The sequence below is a fragment of the Lissotriton vulgaris genome, unplaced genomic scaffold (genome assembly GCF_964263255.1).
Source record: "Lissotriton vulgaris unplaced genomic scaffold, aLisVul1.2 SCAFFOLD_1463, whole genome shotgun sequence".
In the NCBI taxonomy this organism is placed as follows: Eukaryota; Metazoa; Chordata; class Amphibia; order Caudata; family Salamandridae; genus Lissotriton; species Lissotriton vulgaris.
The window spans coordinates 308,430-324,482 of record NW_028247109.1 but is presented as its reverse complement, the minus strand read 5'-3'; the positions used below and the strand labels follow the sequence as shown (position 1 = coordinate 324,482).

At 45.7% G+C, this 16,053-nt stretch overlaps 1 protein-coding gene across 1 annotated transcript in view; it reads right to left on the bottom strand.

Annotated features, from left to right (window-relative positions):
• The window catches only part of LOC147665634 (small G protein signaling modulator 1-like), a 518,897-nt gene that overhangs the window by 211,266 nt on the left and 291,578 nt on the right, over nt 1-16,053 (bottom strand). The window lies entirely within an intron of this gene.

Below are 16,053 nucleotides of genomic sequence, written 5' to 3'. Positions count from 1 at the left end.
TTAACCACATCTCCCACAGCATTAAAAGAACAGAATTACGGTAACAGTTTACATGTAAAAAAGACAACAAAGGGTGGGCGAACAGTGTTGACTACTGATATCGCAGTACCGAGCGCCTGGTTGTGATTCTCAAGGGTGGTGTTGAAGGTCTGAGAGTGGTGCAGTGCTAGGGTGTGGTCCAGTGCTGGGAATGGTACACTGTGGAGGTAGGAGTCTAGCATAGAGCGGAACAGTGAGGGTGCTGCGATGCTTGGGCTGGTAGCAAGATGCTGTAGGGTGTTAGTCCTATGTTGATTTATCTGGGGAAAAATGAGTGCTGGGATGTGAGGCAGTGTGCGCCCACTCTCCTCCTGTTTGAAAAGGCTCCCTTGAGCTAATGAGCGGACGGGCTCTGGTTGATGCACCTGCGCCCAGCGAGTGGTGCAGAAACCTGAGAAGACTTTGGGCAGCATTCCAGCACCCCCAAAAAAAATGTGTTGCTCTCTACTGAAGAAGGACCACTATCCTGAAACACTTGTCTAGAGATACACAGCAATGGCTACACCAACAAGGGTGAAAAACTAAAGCCTGACACCGAATTAAGTGTTACCATGCAATGCATTTACTAAGATGCATCAGGGCAAACTGGGATGTGAGGCAGCGTGCGCCCACCCTCCTCCTGTTTGAAAAGGCTCCCTTGAGCTAATGAGCTGACGGGCTCTGGTTGATGCACCTGCGCCCAGCGAGTGGTGCAGAAACCTGAGAAGACTTTGGGCAGCATTCCAGCACCCCAAAAAGAATGTGTTGCTCTCTACTGAAAGGACCACTATCCTGAAACACTTGTCTAGAGATACACAGCAATGGCTACACCAACAAGGGTGAAAAGCTAAAGCCTGACACCGAATTAAGTGTTACCATGCAATGCATTTACTAAGATGCATCAGGGCAAACTGGGATGTGAGGCAGCGTGCGCCCACCCTCCTCCTGTTTGAAAAGGCTCCCTTGAGCTAATGAGTTGACGAGCTCTGGTTGATGCACCTGCACCCAGCGAGAGGTACAGAGACCTGAGAAAACTTTGGGCAGCATTTACAGCACCCCCAAAAAGAATGTGTTGCTCTCTACTGAAGAGGGACAATTATCCTGAAACACATCTGCACCTACAAAGGGTAAAAAACTAAAGCCTGTCACAGAAGTAAGTGTTATCATGCACGGCATTTACTATGATGCATCAGGGCAAACTGAGAGCTGGGATGTGAGGCAGTGTGTGCCCACACTCCTATGTTGAGGGTTGTAGGGCAGTGGTTGGCAGTTTGTGCTGATTGAGGCGATGGTTATGAAGGGGTCAGGCACGAATTCAGTGCCTGACCATAACATATTCTACATATTGAACACTGACTTCTTTTTGGCAGCAATGGATCAATGAAAAGTTTAGAATGCCCAAGTACGATGCAGGGCTGTTTTGTCCTTTTATATACATTAGAGTTTCAAGGTGCTAAACTATTCAAACTATAAATAAATATTCATGAACAGCCATATTTCTAGCTGGAACAAGGTTCAGGGATCGTGCTGGGTGTTATGGCATGGTGCTTGGGGGCTGGTAGGGGGTGTACCGGACTGGGTGATTGTGGTGCCATGCTCAGTGGTGGTCTAATGTTCGGTGGTGTGGGACTGAGGTTAAGATGCATTGCTGGAGTGGTGGACTTTGTTACAGGGGTGGTGGTGTGGAGCTGAAGGATGGATATCAATTGCCTCGAGTAATAGTCCAGGGTAGGGGAGAAGTAGTGTGGTATTTGAAGGGGTAATATAGCAGTGACAGCTACAGATGTGGTTCAGGGAAAATATGCAGGGTTAAGGGGACCAAGGCAGTAAACAGGATGGTGGCGCAGGTTCAGGACTAGGTGTGGCCAGTGCCATGCTGGTGATAGTGCAGTAGTTAAGAATAAAAAGGTACGGTGCTGAGTTTAATGGCACCTTGCTGCAAGGTTGATAGCACAAATAGTGCTTCTCAGGTAAATGTGCACTGATGGTGAAAGATGGAGCAATCAGAACAAGATGGAGCTCAGAAGCAGTGGTATGGTGCTTAGAACCAATATTATCAAGCTGACAATATGAGTGCAGTGGTATTACAATAGAGTGCTGAGAATCCAGAGGTGATTAAGTGATGTTGGGACTGAGGGAGTGATGCCAGGGTGTGGTGAGGAATGAAAAAGTTACAATGCAGTGCTGGGAGGAGAGATGTGTTGTTTGCACAGTACTTAGAGCGCTTGAATTTGTGGTGTGGTGCTAGTAGCTGTATTTCACAGCTGGGGAAAGTGGCCTTTGCATAAGTTGTGATGCAGTGATGGCGATGGTGGTGCCCTGCGAGAAGGGTGGCGATGCAGTGCTGATGATGTTGGTCCTTGGGTGAAAATACTAAGCTGTATTTAGAGGTGCAGTTCTGGGATGACGTTGAAGAGCTACTGGTATCGATTTGTGGCAATGGTGGTAGTGCAGTGATAGCACAATGGAATGGTCATTATAATGCTGTGCTGGGTGGAGATACAGATCTTGTAGGATGCGATGCAATGTGAGTGGAGACAGCATATTGCAGGAGTGCTGGAGTTGAATTAATGTGTTTAAGATTGGTGGTGCTTTGCCATGGCGAGAAGTATTGGGGGCATGATTTGTAGATGCCCTACTGTTGGAAGGGGTGAATGGAAGTACATTGCACGTGGTGAGAGTGCAGTGCTGTAAATATTCTGGTGATGATGACTGGTGGGGCAGTGCTATTGTGTGGTGCTGAGGAGCAGCGTTGCAGTTCTAAGAAGGCAGAGCTATGTTGTAGGTGTGGCTGCACACATCTGGGTTGGTGGTGCAATCCAAGACATGCCATGATGGGTTGGAGAAAATATGCTAAGATTAAGATTTTGTGCCGTAGGTGGTGGTGCACTGATGAATGGGCTGTGGTGAAGTTGTAGTGGTGCCGATTCTGGATGGTGGTTGTAAGAAATTGGGTTGTTGGTTGACTGGGGTTTATGTTCTTGGGTGATGTTAAGGTACGGATGAGTGAGCACCCTATACTAAGGCCATGGGTCTGTCAAGGGAGACAGCCTGCCAGACTCGATACTGGTGGTCCCAGAGGCAGGCACATACGGTGGTCCCGGTAATCCAGGCTGCCCTCTTGACACTGTAGCAGGAATTCTGCTCCTACACAGAACTATGCATAGAGACTTGGAAAGTCAGTGAATTAGGGTGTGCCAAAACTCACCTTAGTACCCAACATCCCCTATCAGACTAGCAACAGTGTCTCATTGGCTCTTCCATAACACCAATGATTAGACAACCCAGAACATGGAACTTAGATTAACCTCAGGAAATGTGGAACACATGAACACTCTTTCGTTATACTATCATACCAGTCCAAAACAGGGAGTAAATGAAGACACGTGCAAGTTTGAAATATTTATTTCTATTGCCGTGTTCTCATGCGCAATATCTTAGCTAATACAAGCAGACATATTATCAGCAACAGGATTATCAGCATAGTTACTATTCCATAAAATACAAAGGGAGAAAGCATGTTATAATGCTGAATGGAAACAGGTTTAAAATATACCTATATTTCACCCTCCGTTGCTAGTAGGTTATTTTAGATCTACAGAAGGTCTCTTGGGATTACAAAGGCAGTCCCATACCTCTGGTGCTAGCAGAAATGGATCACATCTGATTCTGCACCAGCTCCCAGCATGCAAATCTTCTCCAAGTGTGTGTGATCATGCCTACGCAGTGCATTATTAAACGCGCCAAAATAAGAGGTGGCCACAGCTGCATATATGTTATGTCTAGGACGTGCGCTGATCAGTCCGAACAACAACCACTGTGTTGAAATAACCTTGAAGGCCTTGGCACTCACTGTGCAGACTAAGCGTACCAAGCAAGGCTGCTAATATAGGAAAACATGTTATTCTCGTGTGAAGCAAAACACTCTGCTAAATTCTAAACATTTATTATAATGTGTGCCGTGTGCAAAAGGCAGCAGAAAGGAAAAAATGGCGTTTAAACTTCTGATAAGCTCGTGTCAACTTAACACAGTGTGAATGCAAGGCTCAGTCCCAAGACAACACCATGTCTTTAGACTTAAGGCGTGGGCTGCATAAGAAGTGCATTGTATTAATCACAGACCTTATTCCACTGAGGACGCCAGAGAGAGGTCCACTTCCATTTGTGTTTCAGATTTATCTAAGAAAGTGGATAACTCCATTACGTATGTGAAGATTCTCATCTGACCTTTAAAGGAGATTCTGAATTTCGATGGTCCAGCGAAAGCATGTGGAACATTATCTTTTTTAATAAGCTTTTTCCTAAGGGCTAAGAACTTACGGCGGATGACAATTTCTCTTGCGTAGTCCTGCAATATGGATGACGTATGATCTTGCCAGTTTATCACTGACTTTTCTCATGTGGGCTAAAATTTGTTCGGTGTTCTAATGACAGAGTGGTTTGAGGATCATGGGTCGAGGTGCTGACATGTTTTTAGGTTTGTGAGCTGGGACTCTGTAAGCACAAAAAGCACTACTGGGATATATGGCCGCACTGGACCAGATCAAAGTCACAAATTTAGGCTGACTGCTATGGAGCACGGGCTGTCTACAGGGACGCAGTTACGCCCGCTGAACAGAGTACCTTAAATCCTGGTTGTGGAGTGTGGCATTGATCTGTGTCGTCGAAGATACGATGTGCAGCCAAAGCAATGCGTTGGGTACAAGATGTGGCAAGGCTGTGGTGTGTCGTCTAGCATCGGGGATGTGGTGCGAAGCCTGTGATGCATCTGTTCCGAGGTTCTGATGCTGAGTCAGGTGTCATCATCAAGGCTGCTGTCAATGAGAGATGCGAGGTCCTGGGCTGTGGATGCTCCACGCCTCCGGTTGATGCGTCAATTCAGAGGACTGGGTTGGGCCATGCAGCAGAAATCCATGCACCAGCTGTTTTGCTCGGGGATGCGCCACTCAGCAGAGAAGATGCGTCAGATCCGCTGGCAAGCACCTTAGGACCACTTCTAAGGGTCCAGGACTGGGGATGCTTCACTTGGCATGGCAGACTCACAAATGGCAGAGTCCAGGTGCAGGTGCAAGGTGGTTGGGCCCTGAGGCTTCAGATCATGAGGCCAGCTAATTAGCCCTTGGAGTCACTCTGGGTTCAAGAGATGCAGTTCCAGTCCTTCTCAACCAGTGTAGAGGTTAGAAAGCACTAGGTCAGCACAACAAAGCAGGAATCCAGCAGAGTGCAATGTAGCAGAGGGGCAGTCCTTCAGCAGCATAGCAGTCCTTCTTCCTAGCAGAGTATCAACGGGTCCAGAAGTGTACTTAAGTGGTGGTGTCAGAGGTCCTTCTTTTATACACAGTTGTGCCTTTGAAGAGGGGAGCTGCTTCTAGAAGTATACATTTGAAGTGCACAGATGCCCAGTCATCCCTGCCCTGGATCCAGACTAACTTTAGGGGTATACAGTCCTTTGTGTGGAACAGGACACAGCCTATTGAGGTGTAATTGAGGCTGGGTTCAGATCCTCCCTACCATCCTGCCACTGAGAGCCACCTCAGACACACATAAGTTTGTTTTGTGTGTGGCTGTCTAGGAGGAATATATGAAGCCTGACTACCAACTACCCCCACCCAGGTGATAACAGACAGGCTGCAGGCAGCAGATGGATCAAGTGGATAAGGCAAGAAATTGCCAATTTTCTGAAAGGGATACTTTCACGATTGTCATTTGAAATCAGACTTCACCACAAGTTAGATTTTAAAATAGGATTGCACTGGCACTAAACTTGAACCAGTCATATATTTCCATTTGGAAATTACACTAATAAAATGTAATAAGGTAATTCCAATATTATCCTATGAACGATATGAGCCCTGCACTAGTGAAAAACGAATTTAAAGAGTTTTTCACTACAAGGACAGGTAAGACTTAAAAGTACAAGTCCTGCTTTTTAAATACATTCCGCCCTGTCCTCTGGGTTGTCCAGGGCCAACCATAGGGCTGACATATATGCATTCAAAAGTATGATTGGGGCCCGGCAAAAGGTTTGATTTGCCAGGTTGAAATGGTAGTTTAAACTGCATACACAGGCTCTGTTACTTAAGTGGGTGGCACAATCAGTGCTGCAGCCCCACTAGTAGCATTTAGTTTACAGGGCACCTGTAGTTCACTGTACCAGGGATTTAAATTAAATATGCCATTTGGGTATGAGTCAATATTACCATGTTTAGAGGCAAGAGCATATGCACTTTAGCACTGGTTAGCAATGGTAAAGTCCTAAGACCAAAACAAACTGGGTCAGAAAAATGGCAAGGGAAGGCAAAAACCTGGGGTGGGCACCCTATGGCTGTCAAACGGTGGCTATCTGGAGATGGGATTGGTCCATTGCTGATATTGATAGTGTAGTGCTGTGAGATTGTGGTGTGGATTGTGGTGTGGAGTTTAGGAGTGGTGGCACTAAAATGCGCTGGCAATGCTGCACTGGGTAAAGTAATTTACAGAATCTGTGGAAACATGCTATCTGAAAAAGGGTTAAATGTGCACATTCAAATACAAAAAATGGGACTTCAGTTTACATGGTCCGCTTATCTTGATTTTCTCAGGCAGAAGCGCTTTGACAAATCCACTGACAGAATAATTTGTTCAGACTGTGTAAATAGATTGTAAATCCTGACAAGGCAGCTCCTCACAGAGAATTACTGTACATTGTTTGGTGGATGTAGACTGGCTGCAAAAGATTATGCTATTTATAAAGTGTGCTGTCAAAGTTTTACTCTGGTGTTATAATTAAGCTGTCAACTACTCACAATTACTAAGAAAAAGAAGCGAATATTGAAAATACAGCAAAGTTAAAAGCAATTTTTCTAAACTTCAACAATGATGGTTTGACGAGGGCATGACTAGCAGATGATGGAGATTAAGGACATTGTGTAAACTCCCGCTCGTCTACCTCACTAGCTGCATAATCCCGCCTAATTCTGGCTAGCAGCAGCCCCAACAACAACTAAATTGTCTGAAATTGCAGAGAGCAAGTGAGAGGCCCTGGCACCTGTAAACTGGCACTAACGGAATCCTATGCAAGATGAAGAGTGAGGCACAAACCCCAGCGACAAACCAGCCACGGATAAAACCCATGCCAAAGTAACAGAAGGCATAGAGGAACAATGGTCAGAGGACAAAGAGCGGCTTAATTGAAGAGTTGGCACAGTAACCAGTGCATCTGCAAAGCAACTCCAATGTGTAGGTTAGGGGGTCATTGTGTGGTGTTGCGGCCCTTATCACGCAACAGTGACAGCTGAAATATCAAAGTGGAGTATGCGCTCACAATCTCCTGACTAGGGATCCAGAACTTCGCAGAAATCATTAGCTATACTGCAATCCATGATCAAGGGCATGCAACTAGCTGAAGTGAAAGCCAAGAATCATGCTCATGTACACAGCAGAAGATGCGGAGGGTAGATCCTGTCACAACAACATGAGAATAGTAGGCATGCATAAGAAATTGGAAGAGTCTGATTTGGTATAATTTCAGGAATATTGGCTGACAGTTGCAGCATTTTGATATTGAGACATCCTAAAAACTACCAGCAAGCCCTCCCAAGCCTAGAGCACTGCCAAGGCTAATAGTGGATAGTTACTGAATACTGCAGCAGTCCAGAATGAACAGCCAAATAAGCATGGACAACTTTAAAATAAGTATCTTTACGATCTATAACCCAACAGTACAAGTAAAGAGACACTTTTCCTTAGAGGTAAAATCGTCCCACAGACACATGGCCATGAAATACATGCTTATCTTATCTGCATACTTAAAACCAATTGACGGAGGCAAAATACCATTAGTCCCAGACCCAGAGGGAGCTCTGGATTGGACCTTGACAACTGAAAATGTTGTGAAGACATTGGCATCCCGCCTGACATGAGAACAGACCATCAGGTGTAGGAACAAACCCACAGTGACAACCAGACCAATTCGGCCCAAATAGCAGCAGCAAAAGATGCACCCACAGCTGGGACAGCTCAAGCCCGAACTGATACAAATCTGGATCTTACGAGCCAAGGAATGGGCGAAAAGGAAGATGAAGACTGGGCACATAATGCACCCATAGTGGCTTAAATGAGATCTGAAAGCCATGATACCTTGAGAGGAGTAGGCTAAATCACCACAGGACAATGAAGCACATGTATAATTTCCTGCCTAAATTTTCAAAAGTCTTGTTCTTCAAAAAGTGCATTTCATGCTAACACCCATGAACACAGCAGAAATGTTGGGTATGAATGCATAAAAGGGATAGCAGTAAACAAAACAGCGAGTGGTGTATCATAACAATTTAGACATATCCCCTATTTCCTTTTCCCCTTTTCTCTCCTTTTTAACCTCCATTGAAGTATAGACATAGTCTGATTCTAGTCCTCCCAAATTAGGAGAGGTAAACAATCACAATGGGCATTAGCAGTTAGAGGAAAGGACTGTGTGGGAAGGTTTACGGAGATGAGTTAAGAGTAGTTACTTAAGGTCCAAATTACACACAATCAACTCAAACGATGCCAAGGAGAATAGACTACAAGACACAGCAATAAAGAATGCAGTGCCAATCAAAGTCAACCTAAGAAGGAGACAGGGATGGCTCTATCCAATTTGGGGGATAATGTGCAAAATATTGTGTCACCACAAAGTATCTATAATCAATGGTTGAGAGAGATGTACACAATAACATGGAACATCAGAGAGATTGGGTAACTTCAACAAAAGTCATAGTGTTCTTGAATATGTAAAAAGGAAAGGGTGAACCTGATGTTCATGCAAGAAACATACTTAACTAAGAAGGAAGGGGAAAAGTGAAGAAAAGATGGAAGGGCCAATTGTACATTGCTATTTGTCTTAAGTGAGAGGCACACATGAGTAAACCAAAGGGTACAGTTTGTGTCAACAAGTTATTAACCCCTTAAGTGCTGCGTCGGTGTGTTGGCCGACGGCAGCACTACCTCCCCAGTGCTGCGCACGACCATTGGACGTCCATTCAGCACTGGTTCCAATGGACAGCGCAGCACTGGGGAGGGATGTTTTCTAGCATCTATGAGGTTAAACAACACCTGGGTTAGGTAAACAATACACAAGGGAAGCCTATGAGATGGGTAAAGGAACATGTTCAAAACTCTACTCCGGCAGAGTTCCTAGACCATGTGATTATGAAAATCACATATGATCAAGACATGCCTATGGCTTGGGGGAGTGATTTTAATTGTGCACTGAGCACAGACAAGGGCAACCCTCTACCCTAATTGCTGGGAACCCTGTCACAGCAGATGACAGTACAATTTATGAGGTAGCTCAATAAATGAAGGTTGATCGATGTCTGGTGAGGATTGAATCCATATGACATAGAGATAGAGATTAGATCACTGAAGACCCCACTGAGAGACTCCAAAATACCATCTCGATGATAATATACGAGGCAGAAACGAATGGATGGATAACAGGTAAAGAGGCGGATTATCTGGTGGCCAAAGAACCTAAGATACCATATTTTTATTCACTCCCAAAAATACATAAAAACAAAACCCCTCCACCTGGACGACCCATAGTGGCCGGTATAGGGTCACTCCTCGAACCTCTGTCTAAATTCGCAGATGAATACCCCTAGTCCAAAAAACCCCCACCTACTTGAAAGATACAAGAGACTTGCTGTTACAGATTTCAGACATTTATTTTGATCAGAGCACCATGCTTTTGGTGGGACTGGACGTGGAATCGTTATATACGAGTCTCCCACAAGACGATACTCTTCAGATGCTTGAAGATGTCCTGTTCCATGAAGACTGGAGTTTCCATACCCCAAGACATTTCATCTTAAAATGCTGCAAACTAGCGTTAAAAGAATTTTTTTTTTTAATACGAAGGGGTTCTATATGTACAAAACCATGGAACTTCAATGGGCAGCGCTTTTGCCCCTTCGGTGGCCGGATTGTATGTGAGCCAGTTCGAGGACCTACATGTACTCAATGAATCAAACCTGTACTCTTCCAGTATACTATACTGGAAGAGGTACATAGACGATATTCTCCTCATATGGGACATCAAAAACGATCTCAACCTCTTCATCAATTGGCTGAATGAGTGTGACCCCTGGTTAAAATTCACGTATACAGCAAATGACTCTACAATTGATTTTTTGGATTTAACCATCTTTGTGGAAAATCACAGTCTACAAACCAAGACCTTCACTAAACCTACTGCGAAAAACAGCCTACTTTCCTATAAAAGATTTCATCCCAAACCACTAAGAGACAATCTTCCATACAGCCAGTTTCTTAGAATTAAGCGAAATTGTACCAAACATGAGGACTACAAAGAACAAGCATTGGTACTAAGCAAAAAATTAAGAGCACGTGACTATACCCAAGCTACAATTCATAGGTGTATGAAACGCGCCAATAACCAACCAAGAGAATGTCTCCTGCAGGTTCATCCCAAAAACCACCTACCGGATTTAGTTACATGTGTAACAACTTTCAGTCCAGCCACTTACGATATGCAAAAACTGGTAAATAAAAATTGGAAAATCCTGACGACCGGTAAATTTGAATGGCCAAAACCCAGGTTCGCCAACAGACGAACCAAAAACCTACGAGACACCTTGGTTCACACTCGACCGAGGAGAACACAACAAATGGAAATAACAAGAGACCTTACGATGACCCCAGTTACAGGCCACTACCCCTGTGGAAACTGTATAGCCTGCAAGTACACAACCCCTTCAAAACAGCTACAACTTTCAGAGGACCTCATATGGACCCAGAGACAACACACGAACTGCAATTCAACCCACGTAATTTATATGGCTAACTGCCCCTGTGAAAAAGTCTATATCGGAATGACCTGCCGAAAAGTAAAAACACGCATAGGGGAACACAGGAGCAATATCAGGCTAAAAAAGACTACCACCAAACTGTGCGCTCATTTCATTGAGGCAGGACACACATGTGAAGAAATACGTTGGACTGTAATTGAAATGCTTACAGACAAAACACGTAATGCCGAAAAAAAGCTCTATGAAAAGGAGCAGAGATGGGTGAATCGCCTCAAAACCCACATCTGGGGCCTTAATGATAACATACCGTGGCACCAGTTTGCATAACCAACTTTGTGTAGCCAGCCTCTTTTCTGCATCTGATTTAAATTCACCAGAACATATTACTTATGATTCTCCCCTGACTACTGCCAATGTAAGATTTATCAGACTGTTAACTGCTCCAATTTAAAAATATACAGCCACTACAGGTGTTGCGACAGATCATGATATCGCCCTTTGTAGTCGATAAAGTTTTTCACATTCAATCAGAAACAATCACGTGTTTTGCTACAAATACGTGTCCCAGACGTCTACCCGTAGTCCAGGGGCAGAGTCAGCACAAATGGCGGAAGTCTCCTCCTACGCGGGTAATGGCGGCGTAATAGCGTTCTATCCCTCACTGCAAACTAACGGTAAGGTGGCCTAATACTGATACATCTCCTGACCTTTCTTTCCCAGCTCTGTGGCTAATTTCTAGCCGGTATCCCCTGACGAAGCCTCTTGATACTTAACATTAGGTAAGAATGCTCGCATGCCGTGTACGCCACTTAATATAACTATTTGCAGTAATGCTTTTTGTTAATACTTGTCACGCCTGGTAGTATCCAATCTCATAAGTGAGTGCTCGTTAAACGCATCGCGCTACCATTAGTATTATACGCAACTAGAGCGCTCGCACGCCCTGAATGTGAAATATAATAACGATCTTTTCTTTAACCATCTGCACTGTTACTACCTATTCGGCAGCAGTCCCTTAAAACAATACAGGACTCTCTGTCTCTACACAGTCGCTCACATCTAGCCTCTCAGCCCTTAGCCTTAACATGCTCCCTCTCTATGTCTGTATTGTAAATACTTAAAAAGAGACTATTACGTACTCTGGTGCCTAAATACACACAGCTAAACGATAAAATGTATTTTGTTTTCCTGTTCCTGTCCCTCTTTTTCAGATTATAAGAGCTAGACTGGCTACTGACTATTTAACCAGTAAGCCATTACAGTAACTGCACAAAAGGTGTAAGTAACTATTCTATGTTTGTATGTTTGTTTAGTCCTGACGAAAGCCCTGCAGACTCCGTTGAGCCATAGGGGGCTGAAACATGTCGACACCATTTTCTAAGTTACACTTCTAGATCTAGTTACTCGATCTAGCACAAGTACCAAACATTTTATTTTTTAGATCCACACTCATTAATAAAATCCAGGAGCGTGGACCTAATTTTTAATTCACTTTTTTGGGGTCATTTTTTACTTCACCTCTCTTTTTGATCTCTGGACACTGCAACTCTAAACCAGAGGAGCCTCTGGATGAGGCAGGCACCTAGCACGTTTTATGGTATTCAATGATAACTGCCACAACTACAATGTAGGGGCGGATGAAAGATATATACCGCGATACCAACAAAACATTGTGTTTTTGAGAATACCATAATAAGTCTAACCAAAAGTTTAGAATTGTTACAAGTGTCCATTTTCCGCACCTGATTACCTCCAATTAGTCATACTACTCATATGTGACCTCATGCGGTACGAGCATCAACATATTTCTAATGAGCTGCTGTAGGGTGAATTCTTGTCTTTGGAATACTCTAGTAAAATATTACCAGGCCAGAACCCCTTCAAAAATTAAATGAGATGGGACTGTTTGTGAATAGAATATTAACTATTGACAAAAATTAGGTAGTAGTGTTCCCTTTCAAAGCATTGGAACCGCACAATTATTGATCATTTCGCAGTTGCAATTTTAGTGTGAAATTCTTTACTAAATATATCTATATTCTTTTCGGGGTGCTTTTCTGTTCTTCCTTGCCCCTACTACCAAAAGGTGCCAATACCTCAGCCAAAAGGGTGGGTAAACACAATTATAACAGTAGAAAGAAATATACAGCACACCCTTATATTTATCCCAAGAGTCCAGAACTATATATAAGACAAATTAGATGGCTTCATGTGTGATACGCCAATATTCATACACTGGTTCTTTGGCACTAGTAAATTATCCAATTCCTTCAATTGTATTCAAAAAGCAGAATCCACATCACTGGATTTTCCTCAAAGAAGTAATTCTTTTTATTTGTCTTTGATGATACATCCTAAAACAAAAACTTAATGTATCCCTTAGGCAGTTGGAGTGGTCTCTCATACCACTGCCAAAATAGTTGTCGCATTTTTGCTGATGGCCCCACCACCTCGAAGTATCAAAGGTAAAATGTGACGCGTCTATTTGCTGCCATCTCAGAGTTCCCCTTACAGTTGTGTCTGGTTAATTTGACCAGGAAAATCCAGTGATGACAACACTGATGAGGCACATGTACAATAGGCCACAAAGTAACTCAAGGCTGCTACAGATAGCTAGATACTGCTGGAAAAGAAGTTTTATGCACTCACAATGGCGACGCATACTTCTCTGACTCGACCCTCTGACCCACTCCTGTGGACGCCTCCCAAATTCCTCTTACTGAAAACAACAATGAATGCAGAGGCTTGGCAAGGCACTGACATTAAAAATTGAGGGGAATTGTTTGCAGGGAATAAGCTGCATAAGTCTTATGCACGTTGGCCACACCAGGATACTCCTATTGGGAACATTTTTGAGAAACTGCGCCCCGCCATTAGTATTAAACAAATGTAGAAAAATGAGGATGAAGAGCCAAGTGTCTATAATACGCTGCACTAAATACTAATACTAGCAAAGCCCCACAAGCGATTACTACACTACACAGTCATATTATGGATCAATCAATCAATCACTGGATTTCTAAAGCGCGCTATATACCCGTGAGGGTCTCAAGGCGCTGGGGGGGCTGCTACTGACCGAAGAGCCAGGTCTTGAGAAGTCTTCTGAAGACCAGCAGGTCCTGGGTCTGTCTTAGGCTGGTAGGGAGAGTGTTTCAGGTCTTGGCGGCGAGGTAGGAGAAGGATTTGCCGCCGGCCGTGGTTTTCCGGATACGAGGAACTGAGGTGAGGGCGAGGCTGGCAGAGCGGAGGCTGCGGGTGGGGAAGCTGAGTCAGTCGTTGAGGTATATAGGTCCGGTGTTGTGTAGAGCTTTGTGTGCGTTGATGAGAAGTTTGAAGGTGATCCTCTTGTTGACGGGGAGCCAGTGTAGGCATCTCAGATGGGGTGTGATGTGGCTGCGTCGGGGGACGTCAAGGATCAGTCGTGCCGAGGCGTTCTGGATTCGTTGTAGTCGTCTCAGGAGCTTGGTTGTTGTTCCTGAGTAGAGGGCGTTCCCGTAGTCGAGTTTGCTGGTGACGAGGGCCTGGGTGACGGTTTTTATCGTGTCGGGGGGGATCCATTTGAAGATCCTGCGGAGCATTCGGAGGGTGTTGAAGCAGGACGCGGAGACGGCAGTGACTTGCTTGGTCATGGAAAGGGCAGAGTCGAGGATGACCCCCAGGTCGTGTGCGTGGTCGGTGGGTTCCGGGGCAGTGCCTAGCGATATGGGCCATCAGGAGTCATCCCAGGCAGATGGGGCGGGTCCGAGGATGAGGACCTCCGTCTTGTCTGTATTCAGCTTCAGTCTGCTGTCCTTCATCCAGTCGGCGACGGCCTTCATTCCTCTGTGGAGATTGGCTTTGGCGGTGTGGGGGTCTTCGGTGAGGGAGATGATCAGCTGGGTGTCGTCGGCGTAGGAGAAGATGTTGAGGCTATGTTGTCGTGCGACGTGGGCGAGCGGTGCCATGTAGATTTTGAACAGCGTCGGGCTGAGGGAGGATCCCTGAGGGACGCCGCAGATGATCTCGGTGTTTTTTTAGCGGAAGGGTGGGAGGCGGACGCTCTGGGTTCTGCCAGAGAGGAAGGATGTGGTCCAGGCCAGGGCCTTCTCTTGGAATCCGGCGTCATGGATGAGTGCTGATAAGGTGCGGTGGCAGACCGTGTCGAAGGCTGCTGATAGGTCCAGGAGGATGAGGGCGGCTGTTTCTCCCTTGTCCATCAGGATCCTGATGTCGTCGGTGGCAGCGATTAGGGAGGTCTCGGTGCTGTGGTTGCTGCGAAAACCGGATTGGGAAGGGTCCAGGATGTTGTTGTCTTCGAGGTGGCGGGTTAGCTGTTTGTTGACAATCTTCTCTGTCACTTTTGACGGGAACGGGAGCAGGGAGATGGCCCGGAAGTTCTTGAGGTCCTTGGGGTCCGCTTGGGTTTCTTCAGTAGGGCGTTGATCTCGGCGTGCTTCCAGCTTTCCGGGAAGGTTTCTGTCTCGAAGGAGATGTTGATTGCTTTCCGGAGAAGGGGTAAGATGGTTTTGCTGGCTTTGTTGAAAATGTGGTGAGGGCAGGGGTCTGATGGGGATCCGGAGTGGATGGAGTTCATGGTTTTGATGGTGTCTTCGTCACTGATGGTCGACCAGGCGGTCAGGCGGCTGGTGCGGGGGGAGGTCGCGCGGTGGCGGTCTCGGTGGTGGGTGTGGGGGTGTCAGAGTTGAAGCTGTTGCGGATGTTGGTGATCTTGCGGTGAAAGAAGGTGGCCAGGGAGTCGCACAGGTCCTGTGATGGTGGAATGTCGTTGGTGTTGGAGCTGGTGTTGGAGAGTTCTTTCACGATGCTGAAGAGCTCTTTGGTGTTGTGTGCGTTGTTGTCTAGGCGGCCCTTGAAGGCGGTCCTCTTGGTGGTCCTGATGAGTTGGTGGTGTCTGCGGGTGAGGTTCTTGTGGTGGGCTGTGTGGCTGTCTGGTGTTCGGTTGTTGAGCCATTTCTTTTCCAGCTTCCGGCAGGTGCGCTTGGATGTCCGGAGGTCTTCGGTAAACTAGGCGGCTTTCTTGTTGGTGTGTTTAGTTGTGGAGATCTTGAAAGGGGCGAGGGTGTTGGCGCAGTTGTTGATCCACTGTTTGAGGTTGGTTGTGGCGGTTTCGGGGTCGACGGGTGGTCTCAGGGCGAGGGTGGTTGTCAGTTGGTCCTTGGTGACCTTGCCCCAGCGGCGGCGTGGCAACTGTTAAGTGGGGTGGTGTGTGGTGGGTTTCTTTTTTTAAACCTTTATTGACAACCAT